We start from the raw sequence: 12,477 nt of genomic DNA on the forward strand, positions 1-12,477 counted from the left end.
AAAGGGATCCATTAATGACCTTGAAATCTTCAAAAATTTTCAAAGATCACCTAATGATCAAAATCAATGAAAGAGGAAATCCCTTGGAAGGGTGGAAATACACTATCTGGAGGCTAAAACATTCCAAAACAACAAAAAAACAAAGTATTGCAAGCATAAAAATGGTAATGCATAGCTACCGTTAGATTGGCTAATCAACGACCCAGATCTAGGCAGCTAATCGCAATCAGTCGAGTAGAGAGGACAGTCTAAAGGCGGGCGCATGACACCGTTGATCAGCAATTGCTGATGATCAGATTGGTGGGTCGCATCGGTAGTCGTGGCGGTGAAGAACATATGTTATCTTATATCAATGCCCAAGCATTGAGTGATTAGCGATTGTGATTTATCGCATCGCTATGTCACATCGGCAATATACCATGGGCAGGGCCTAGGCACAGGCATGCATGCGATGAGCCCCAAACCCGAAAGGATCCATGAAGTGGAATGTATGATAGTTGAAGTCCACCAAAACATTCTTTCATGCATTTTTTTAGTGTTTCACATATTTCATTATATGCGGGAAATACACAGGCCAGGCCTATTACACAGTAATTTGTCATTGGCCTCATATCCCCTGATATTGAATAAAGTCAATCTCTGAGCGACATCTCCGCTATGTCATACATCAAATAAATATGTCCATATCTTCCCACTCATTCAAAAAGATTAAAAAAGTGCTCTTTAATCCTGAAGATTGACCCTTCTACCCATGTTTCTGCATCATTGCAAGTAAACCTCATTTTGCCTACAATGATACTCTGTAATGCACTATAATGTCATGATGTCATCGCAAGGGTACAACTATTCCCTGCAATGGTCGATTTTTAGGGCTCGGCACAAGTATTCAAGATATTTCTTGTGACGATGGCTCTGAATACACTACTTCCATGTGACGTCGTCACTGAGCCCTAGTGTATGACTTGCGACAATCTAGATATGGAAAATTAGTTCAAACAGAATGCTTCTGGGTAGTTCTAGAACTAGTTGTTGGGTCAAGGGAGTTTGCCTTTCCTCCTCTGGAATGGTGGTTCCACCTTTTGAGAAACCTCCCTTGAGGATAAGCTCCCCCTCCCTCATTTTATGGAGGCTCCTCCTCTTACAAAAGCACTCCCTATTGCTATGATCAGCTAGTTTTTGGGATAGAGCAAATTAGCTAGCTTTAGTGTGAGTTTGATAGTTTGCAGTGTGAATTGCTGATATTTTAGCAATTGGTTGTGGATTGCCTTAGCCTTGTATTAGAGCTTGTGAGTGAGAGAGAGAGAGTTATCATCCATTTGGAAGACCCTTTTGAGAGTGAATGCTTGAAGAAACATACCAGTTGGACCCTTCGAGAAGGATTGCAATGTTAAGGCTTGGTTGTAAGCTTTGCTTTTATTCATTTTAATACAATCAATGGTGATTTCTTATGTCTTGTTTAAAATATACTTGATAGCTTATGGTTCCTTGACTCTGTAAGTAAATAGATCATTGTTGTACTCTGTTACGTGCTCTTCTGTTCTCTTGTGTTGTTTCAAGTAAATTGCTTATTGAGGAGAAGGAAATGATAGTTGAAGTGGCACAATGAAAGCTTCATCAGACACTAGTTTGAGGTGGGCTCTTTCAACAATGACTGTTTAGGGAAATTAGTTGTTGTTTTATCTTGCTGTGACTAGACCCACTGTTACATAGTAATTTGTCACTGTCCTCATCTCAATCCCTATGCTGTGTCATGTATCAAATACACATGTCCATATCTTCCCACTCATGCATGAAGATTAAACAATGCTCTCTGATGTTGAAGACTGACCCTTTTTCCCAAAGTTTCTGCATCGTCGCTAGTAAGCAATTAACAGTCACAATGATCCCTTGTCATGAACAGTCCAGTCACGACACCATCATAGGTGTACACATGTTTCCTGCTACGGTTGAATATTAGGGCTCGACGCAAAGCTCCCAACTATTTCTTGTGAAGATTGGTTTGCATGCATTGCCTCCATGCAATGTCACCGCTAAGTTTTAGTTCATGACTTGCGATGATCCAGATTTGGTGAATTTGTTCAAACAGTCAGCCTTCTGGATGTCTCTAGAGCTGGTTGTTGGGTCAGTTTGGGTCGCTTCTCCTCCTCTGGGATGGTGGTTCTGCCTCTTGTGCAACCTCCCTTGAAGATAAGCTCCCTCTCCCTCATTCCATGGAGACTCCTTCTATAAAATCACTCACCATTGCTATGATCTGCTAGTTCTTTAGTTGGGCAGTGCTAGTTAGTTCTTTTGAGTTTGCTTTGAAACTAAGTAGATAGTTTTGGTGTGAGTGTGATAAGTGTGGGATTGCTAATAGTTTGGTAAGAGGTTGTGGAATGCCTTAACCTTGTATCAGAGCTTGTGAGTGAGAGAGAGATATTGTCTATTTGGGAGACCCATTCTTGAGAGTGAATGCTTGAACAAACATACTAGTTGGACCCTCTGAGAAGGCTTGCAACATCAAGACTTGGTTGTAAGCTTTGCTCTTGATTCATTTTAATACAATCAATGATGATTTCCTATATCTTGTGCACACTTTACTAGATAGATTATGATTTCTTGACTTTATAAGTAAATAGATCATTGTTGTTCTTGGTTATGTGCTCTGTTGTTTTCTTGTGGTGTTTCAGGTTGATTGTTCATTGAGGAGAAAGAAATGGAAGCTGGAGTAGCACAATGGAAACTTCATCAACCACCGGTTTGAGGTAGGCCTCCAACGATCACTATTTAAGGGAATCGATTGTTGTTTTGTCTTTGATGTGACTAGACCCACTCTAGGGCTAGAGGGGTTTCCTCTATCCGCAGAGGGAATACTTTCCTACTTCACAAGTTGGCGACTCCACCGGGGAGTCCTTTATATGTTTTTTCTCTTGTTTGCTTTTGTTTGATTTTGATTTAGTGTCTCTTGAATTTTGGGGTTAAACCATCAGTTTTTGGGCTACCTGGGTTAATCTAGGAATTCCCCTTACTGTTTGGAAGAATAGCCCGATGTTTGTTTGGGAGTTTTCATTCGTTTTCCATTATTTTCAAGCTTGTCGCTGAAACAAGCTTGACAGTCGCGACGACGTCGCCCTATCTTTGTTTTGTAAACCTGTGCATCGCTGATTCCTATCGTATAGTTGTGACTATTGCTGAAATTGGCCCGTCGCGGGATACAGGTGTACTCCTGTGATGACATCACTCTGTTGGTGCGACTATTGGCTTATCGTCACTAGTTGTTGGTTATATACCCACGATGATTTCTATGCAAGTTGTTATTACAACTTCACCTCCTGAATTCACCAGTCTTGTTTATCCCCTACTATTTTCCTCTTTCCCATCAGCTTGTTTTAATTCATTTTAGTTAGGGTACTATCTCTTTGGTTTCATTGAGTGAGTCTTGTGATTTTAGGCCTTGTGACCTAGTTCTTTCAAGTTTTTGAACCATTTGTCTAGGTTGCTTGTCTATCCAAGGTTCATCCGCAACCATCTTATTGATTTGCTTGAGGCTTTTTCGTTGCTTGTTTCTTGCTGGTTGATTTTTAGTGTCGATTGTTGAACCAATTTTTGATATTCATTTGATTTCCTCACTACCAAGCACAGATCACAATTGTTTGGATCGACCAGTTTACACTTGCTTGTTTGTCTCTTTAAATTCAAACAAAAAAAAAATCAAAATCAAAAGACTGCATTTATTTAGTATACGAATGTGAAAGTACATTTGCATTTCAAATTTTCATGTTTGAGAAATTGGAAAGCAAACTTTAAATCTATAATTAGCAGTATCGATGCACTGTAGGATTGGTGTGTTAATGCATTGTGTTTCTTAGCACTTGCATTTGCTTTTCTTGGTTTTGTCTCAGTTTGCGAATGAACTTTCTACCTTTCTGTAAGTAGGTGTTCATCGAAATGAAAGATGCTTTGCTCATTCTAGTTGCATCCTAGGGTTTTTGATATACATACGGTAGGGTCTAGAAATTGAAACCTAACTCAAGATCAACTCTAAAATTAATTGAATGAACTTAGCAATGCATTGGAACTTAACGCACATTATTTAGAGGTCTAGGCTAGAGACGTGCTCCGGCATCGTTAAACCTAGTCACTATTGCTTTCACTTAAGGTTGGGTGATTCCTCCTTTTGTGACTCAATAATTGCCTAGTACGGACTTGTGCTCCCAGTACTGTCGAGTATATATCGGGAGACCCCACTAGGTTATCATCCTACATCCATAGGAAGCCGTGTCTGCCATCTTACAAACCATAATGCATCGAACACAAAATTCGGGAAGATTGACTGCCGTACGGAAAGTCCTTGGTCATTTTTTCTTTCATTTGATCACCAAGGTGTATATGCAGTTTTACGGGTTATTTGGTAAACCTTTTGCCTAGTTCTCCAAAGTAGTCACTTTCATTCCTTTTCAACTCCTTAAAAGAAAAGGTCCATCTGAGCACTTGTCCTTTCAGGCTCATTAAATATTCGAAGGCGACTAGAGTCATATTTTGTCCTTTTCTTGACTCTTAAAAAATTAAAAGATCAAGTTCTGTTCCTGCGTCATAAAATTTATTCGAACACGTTCACATTTACCTTATTAAATCTTCACTGCATTTCAGTTTGCATCAGATTGTTTCCCTTACTCGTTTATTTTTCCCTAGAACTTTAGAGTTAAATCATCCTGGAGGAATCACCGATCTTGTCTCCCATACCAAGTGACCAAGGCTCTCCATCTTCTGTCGCTTCTGAGGTACCAGTTGTTAGTGATACTCTTCCTGTTATTCCAAATATCCAACCATTTAACTCTCGTGCTCCAGAAGACGAGTTTTATGATATTCATTGGAACCCCATCTAGGAACCTTCCAGAGAAGATTTCCCTGTTACTCCTTCTGGTGTTTTAGTCTCGATGTCTTCCTCTGACATGGATGAGATGAACCTCGTCTCTGGTGAAAAGACCTTTATGACAAGTGGTGAAATCCCTATACCTACAGAAACTTCACCCTTCCATGTCACCCCTCTTGGTATCACGTTGCCTTTACCCTATCATGCTTTGGCTAATATCATGAGTTCCAGATCTCCCCTTACAAGTTCCATGTGGTCTCATACCGTCACTTTGACCTCAGAACCTTTCACACCCCAGATTCATAATGTGATTGTCACATCTATCCCGACTATTCTGACTATTTGTGTGGCTTCTTCAGCTCGTGTTGTTAGTGCGATTACTGCATCTTTAGTCATGACCACTATTGCCAGACCTTCAGTTGGTCCTACTAATGGTGGTCCATCGGCGTCGGCATCTAGAGTTTGTATTCTGTTCCATTATGGAAAGGTGGACGTATGACTAGTACATGCATTCTCTTCAGAATCCAGATTTGCAAAATCCACTTCATTACTATGATTCTCAAGGAGCCCATATTTATCACCCTGGATCTATCCCATCTCAACCTGCGGTTGAGGTTTCCGTTCCATTATCTATTGCTTGGGGCCCGACCAGTTATCACGGTGGCTAAGCACAGCCTTCAACTTTTCAAGGTCCACCCTATCAAGGTCAGTCGTCTTATGTCCAACCATCTTACGGATAGTTGTATTATAGGAAACCTTATCCAGGGCAACCTGTTGGCCCACAAGGACAACCCTTACAGGGACAACCTTCGGCCTTCAGTGGTTCCTCTTTTACTTACTTTGGGCAACCTTCTAGTCAACCAGGACAACCTTACATCCAACATGGTAAACCTGGTGCCCAGCAAGGTCAACCATCTGGACAAGTAGGTCAGCCTCAAATTCAGCAAGGCCGACCTACTGTCTAGCCTAGTCCATCCTTTGGACAAGTAGGTCAGCCTCAAATTTAGCAAGGCCAACCTACTGTCTAGCCTGGTCCATCCTCTGGACAAGTGGGTCAGCCTCAAATCCAGCAAGGCCAACCAATTGTTTAGCCAGCTCAACCATCTAGTCAATCAGGACAACCTTCAGTTCTACAAGGTCAACCCATTACCCAGCAAGCTCAACCTTCTAGGCAAATGGGACAACCTCAGTCTCAACCAGGCCAACCTTCTAGCTAGATTGGTCAACCTCAGTTCTCACAAGGACATCCGTCTAGACCCACTCAATCGGGTGCTCAAATGCTCGTTGTTTCTCAACGTCCACCCGATTTCCAGACCCAGTCTGGGCTCCAGACCCAATCCGGTCTCCAAACTCAACTTCACTTTCAAACCCAACCTGCTTATCAAATGTAGCCTGGACCCTAGGCACAATTTGGAGCTTAGCCACCATATGGTTTTCAAAACCTTCAGCAGCCCCATGTGCAACCTCAAATTGCCCCGTATCAAAATTATCAACAACCAGAGGTTAATCCTTATCAGAATTTTCAGCAATCGTAAACTGCTCTGGTTGGTCAGGTTGTTAGTTAGTGGGCCACTGGTGGTCAAAACCAAGGTCAACCATCCGGTTACGCTTATAATCCATATGGACAAAACCCCTACGGACAAAACCCTTCTGGGCAAAATCCGTCTAGGCAAAATCAATGGGGGCAACCGAGAACCAGATGGAACTCTAATGTTGTTTCTTACCTGCAGCCCCAGATGTCCTTCAATCCTTAATTACCTTTCTTGGCGACGTTGGAACTGCCAAATGTGTCCAAACTGATAAATGATCCCACTCTTCATAATCCGTATTGGCCACTGGTTCCAACCAAGATTCCCGGTGACTGTCCCAAATTCAATGGTAAGGCTGGAGACGATCCCTAAGCTCATGTCATGACTTATCACCTATGGTGTTCATCCAATTCATGGCTTGAAGATTCCATCAGGCTCCATCTGCTCTAATGGACTCTCACTAGCTCTGCCACAAAATGGTATATTGAGCTAGCTCGTGGAACTTTTCAAGACTTTAACTCGCTTGTGATGGCATTTTTAACTCATTTTCAGTTGTCGATTCGATTTGAAACGGGCACGCACCTCCTGACATCCTTGAATCCAAACACGGCCATGCATATCTCCGATCATATCCATGAGTGGAGGAGGCATCGTCATCTAATTAAGTTCTGGATCCTTGATCAACTTCTGACTGACTGGTTTGCAACATCGTTCATCGGTCTGATAGCCTAGGACATTGCTATGGGAGTGTGTGTAACTAAAGAGAAAGCTATTGCGTGTGCTTAGTATCTTGACTTGGTTTTCTCCCAGTCTAGTATGCTATATGATTATTTACCTGATGCTCCACGACCTGGAACTTCCAAAGCTCCATCAACACCATCTGTTGATGGTGTCATTGGTTCCGTCAATGCATCCTCTAGGAAATCTTCTGAACCCTACGAAGGAAAAGTCTTCTACTCCAAACAAAAATGCTTCTCAGGCCACACCCAATCCTGGTAAAACTTCTGAAGTTAATGCCGTCCAATCCACTACTGCGGATAAAACTTCGAAAGGTAAGAAAAATGGAAAAGGGAAGAATAAAGCCGATCAACCAAAGCAGGATCCCCCTAAGCCTCCAACCGAAGAAGGTGCCAAGCGCAAGCCCAAGTACCCTTGTCTCATTTGTGACGAGGATCACTATACCAAAGACTGCCCTAGGCAGTCTGAGGTTAGTTGTTTGCTAAAAGGCACCCCTGGGACTCCTGCTATGCTCAAAGAGCCTTTTCCCTCACAATAGACTCAAATGGTGGCTGATCAACCTCAATCTTCTTCCACATTCAGCTCTCAAGTCTTCATGGCTTGGACGATTCATATCTATATTAGCACACAGTCAAAAGAATATCCTTCACCCGTCGAGAAGGAAACTAAAGTCCCCTCCAGTATTCCTTCGTCCTGTATTGGTCCCCTCCATATCGAGTGGCCTAGTACTGAGTCAGTCATTCGACCTCCTCCCAAAGGAGTGCTGTAGAAGTCTTCCTACAACCCTAATGCTCATGCTGCATAGCACTATATCATTATTGAGGATTTAGCCCAAGCTCCTTTGGCTATGTCTGCATTAGAAATCCTCCAGAGTTGTCCCTCCTAGAGGAAGTCCCTGCTATCACCCATTGGTGGCATTGACCCAACAGACTCAGATTTGATCACTTTTTACCTAGATAATCATGTACCGAGACTGCCTCACCAGATCGCCTTCCTCATTCATGTCATCATCAAGTCTCAGAATATTCACCGCACTGTTATTGATGAGGGCGCTTCCACTTGCATCATGTCAGTTGCTTGTTGGAAGGCTATTGGTTCCCCGACCCTGATTCAGTATCCCAATACCTTGGAAGGCTTCGATGGAAGAGATTCCCATCCTTATAGTATTCTCCCGTGTTTGCCTATTACTTTGGAAGGAAAGACCATTGAAGTTGAGGTCGAAGTTGTCGATGCGAATTTAACTTACAACCTCCTCTTAGGATGAAGCTGGACACATGCCATGTGAGCCACGGCTTCATCTCTATTTCATGTCCTTCATTTTCCCCATCAATGGAAAACTGTCACCGTAGATCAATTGTCCTTCTTTGCTTCTTCTTCTTCTGATGGCAATGTGCCTTTTGTGGAGCATACTTCCGTTCCATATGAGACTGTAGGTGCTGGACTTTTAAAGATCCTGCCCTCATGGGTGTTTTTTCACTCCCAACCCCCAACATCGCTCCCATCAATATGATCTTAGTCTGTTCTGATCCTTGGGTCCTTCCTCCCATTGATCAGGTAGAATCTTAGGGCGATGTCAAGCTGTTGAGTCCTGCCGAGCTCAACTATGTCGAAATCATTTCTATCTCGGCTTCATCTTCTGAACCTGCTCCTTCGAGCAGGGCTCTTGACACATATATACAATCCCCTTGGCTCAGAGATAGAGCTTCTTCAGATCCCTTACAGGAAATCTTCCCTTCGATGATGCGATTATCGAGACTATGTCTTTCGGGGAACCTCCTTGGTTTGATTGTCACCATCGCTCCTCGTTTCTCCCTATCCACGAGGCTATGATTACTTGTCTTGAGTAGTTTGCTTCCTGTGTCCCCTCCCAACCCCTTCATACACCTATTCAAATCCATCAATTTTTCTCTGAAGGCAACATGGGGAACATTACGCAAACCATACCTATCAACATCTTTGTTAAACCGAGGGTTGTCGAGAATATTCACATCGGAGTAACCTGTACTCTAGAGGAGATTCAACTTTATACCGATCTTTCTAGAGAATTTCATGATGTTTTTGCTTGGTCATATGAAGAGATGCCCAACATTGATCCTAGTATCATGGTGCATGAAATACCTATATATCTAGGTGTCAAACCTGTTCAGTAGTGTTTATGTCCCGTGCATCCCCAAAAGGCTACAACTATTAAAGGAGAAGTTGAAAAACTTCTTAAAGTTGGGTTTATTTACCCTATCCCACTCACTAATTGGATTTCTAATATTGTCCCTGTGACCAAGAAGCAGGGCACTATTAGGTTTTGTGTTGACTACCGCGACATTAATCATGCCTATCCCAAAGATAACTATCTTATGCCTGTCATTGACCAGCTCATTGACAATTGTGCTAGAAGTGAGATTTATTCATTTATGGAAAGCTTTTCTGGTTACAATCAGATCAATATATTGCCTACAGATCAACACAAAACTGCCTTCATCTGCCCGTGGGGTACCTTCGCCTATAAGAAACTCCCTTTCGGTCTTAAAAATGTCAGTGCTACCTTGCAACGCGCAATGTCTTATGCGTTTCATGATATTCATCACATTGTCCAGCCTTACCTGGATGACCTTCCAGCCCATTCAGCAAAGTGCCATGACCATCCAAATCACCTCCACGAAATTTTTCTTCACTGTTGAGACTACCGTATCCGTCTTAATCCACATAAATGTGTTTTCTGCGTTGAATCCGACAGACTTCTTGGGTTTTTCGTCTCCAAGGAGGGCATCCGTTTGGATCCCCAGAAGGTTGAAGCCATTACGAATCTTCCTCCTCTTGCTTCTTTGCAACAATTAAAGAGTTTGCTGGGTAAAGCAAATTTTTTATGCCGTTTTATTCTGAACTATGTTGAAGTTGCCAAGGGTTATACGTGGTTATTAAAGTGGGATACCTCCTTTGTTTAGGATACCGCTGCACAGGAGTCATTCGAGCAACTCAAGGCACTCCTTGTTTCTGCTCCATTGTTACGTCCACCTGATTATCACCGTAACTATACTCTTTATCTGGTCACCTCCAATAGCACCATCGGCATGGTTTTGGTTCAAGACAATGATGTCGATACTGAGCATGTTGTCTATTATCTAAATCACAATTTACTTGATACGAAAAAACGATATGCTGATGTTGAGAAGCTTGCGTTGGCAACCATTCATGCTGTCCAACATTTCTGTCATTATATACTATTGTGTACAACGACGGTGATTTCTGATTGCAACCCGATGACGTACATCTTGTCACACCAGTTTCTGGGGGGAAAATACTTGAAATGTATTGTCATCCTTCAAGAGTTTGACTTGGAGTTTACTACAACCAAGTCTAATAAATCCCTCATTTTCACTGAATTCCTCTGCTCGCTACCATCCGCTACCGCACCCTCTCAATTAGAGGACCATATTCTGGACGAGTCTCTGTTCTTGATTAGCACCCTCGATCCTTGGTATGGGGATATTATTGTCTACCTTCAGATGTCCTCCTTTCGTCCTGATTTGTCCAAGGATGCTCGGTGACGTATTCGCCATCATTCTTAGCCTTATCGCATTATCAGGGACACCCTATACCATCTTGGCATTGACTCTGTTCTCTGTTGTTGTTTGACATTCAAGGAAGCCGAACATGTTTTGAATTACTACCACTCTGGCGCCTGTGGTGGTCATATTTCTAGGTATGCTACTACCCAAAAGATCCTCCACGCTGGTTATTTTTGGCCATCTATTTTTAAGGATTGCATTCTCACCATTTGCTCTTGTCATGCATTCCAAATCTACCAATGGAAGATGCTTGCGCCTCCCTCTCCTTTACACCCTGTCATTACCGTCAGCCCTTTTTGCAAATGGTACATTGATTATATGACCTATAACCTTCGCTTGGCTAGGGGGCATGGGTATATCATCATTGCCATCAATTATTTTACAAAATGGGCTGAGGCAATGCCTACATTATCTAATGACGGTAAGAAAATGGCTCAGTTTTTATTCAATCATGTAATTTTTCGATTCGAAGTCCCTCAAGCTATTGTCACTGATCATGGTTCTCATTTCCATAATCATGTGATGTCTGAGTTAACAACCCAGCTGGGCTTGCATCATGATAGTTTGATGCCATCTTATCCTCATGCTAATGGCCAAGTAGTAGCTGCCAACAAAGTTTTGGTCACAATGCTTCAGTGTACCATTGGTATGCACAAGTCTAACTAGCATTTAATGTTGTTTTCTACCTTATGGGCCTACCATACTTCAGTGAACGATGCCACCAAATTTACCCCGTTTCAGCTAGTTTACAATCTGGAGGCTACCCTTCCAATTGAATGCGAGATCCCTTCTCTTAAATTAGCATCGAATTGCTCCCAAACACTACTCTAGTAGAAGAATGTCTTCCTTACCTAGAGCAGTTAAATGAGACCCGTCGACTAGCCTCTTTAGTCATTGAAGCACAGAAGAAGAGAGTGTAAACTCACTTCGAAAAAAATGGTGCCCCTTGTTCTTTCATTGAAGGAGACCTAGTCTTACTCTACGATCAAGAAAATGATAAGCTGGGGGTTGGAAAATTCGAGCCTATGTGGCATGGGCCTTACATTGTGAAATGTGTTTTGCAAAAAGGGGCCTATGAGCTGATCAATTATGAAGGGAATCCTCTAGGTAAGCTCCGGAATGGGCTTTCTCTTAAGAAATATTATGCATGAACTTCGTGCATCTGCTATGTACATATGTGTGTTTTCAGTGTGTGTGTGCATGTGTGGCTTGGTGTGTAGGCATAATTGCCACTTATTGTGTCTTTTTACTTTTTGTGCAGATGTCTGGTACACATTACATTGGTTTCGCTGATGGTGTCTTCCGTAGTACCCGGAATCTTTCCTCCGTGGCATGAGTGATCTATAATCCTCATGGTGAGTTAGTAGACCTTCAAGGTGTTTGTCTAGGTTGTACCACAAACAATGTCACTAAATATAGCACTGTCATTGAATTATTGACCGAGGTTGTTAACCTCGATATTCGTGCATTGGTTGTGAATCTGGATTCTCAACTTGTTGTCCTCCAACTTAACGAGCATTATCCTGTTAGAAATCCTCAGATTTTAAAGTTGTATTTACATGTCAGATTATTGGAAAGAAATTTTGATTTTATCACATATCAACACATTCCAAGACGATTAAACACATTAACTGATGCATTGGCAAATCATGTATTAGACAGACATTTACGCAATATATAATCAAACATTGTATGCAAGCATTTAGACACAGTAATAAACCATAGATAGCATATATAAATATCGTGTGGTGCACCGAGGCACTCAAAAATAAGTGTGTATGTCAAAAATAGAGTC

The 12,477-nt window shown here is 42.1% G+C and overlaps 1 pseudogene; it reads right to left on the bottom strand.

Annotated features, from left to right (window-relative positions):
• The window catches only part of LOC149205788 (subtilisin-like protease SBT2.6), a 59,201-nt pseudogene extending 51,924 nt beyond the window's left edge, over positions 1 to 7,277 (bottom strand).
• Positions 7,278 to 12,477: the final 5,200 nt, after the last annotated feature.

Source organism: Pinus tabuliformis, chromosome 1_2 (genome assembly GCF_031772625.1).
Source record: "Pinus tabuliformis cultivar Carrire ecotype Pingquan chromosome 1_2, CPIR1, whole genome shotgun sequence".
Lineage (NCBI taxonomy): Eukaryota > Viridiplantae > Streptophyta > Pinopsida > Pinales > Pinaceae > Pinus > Pinus tabuliformis.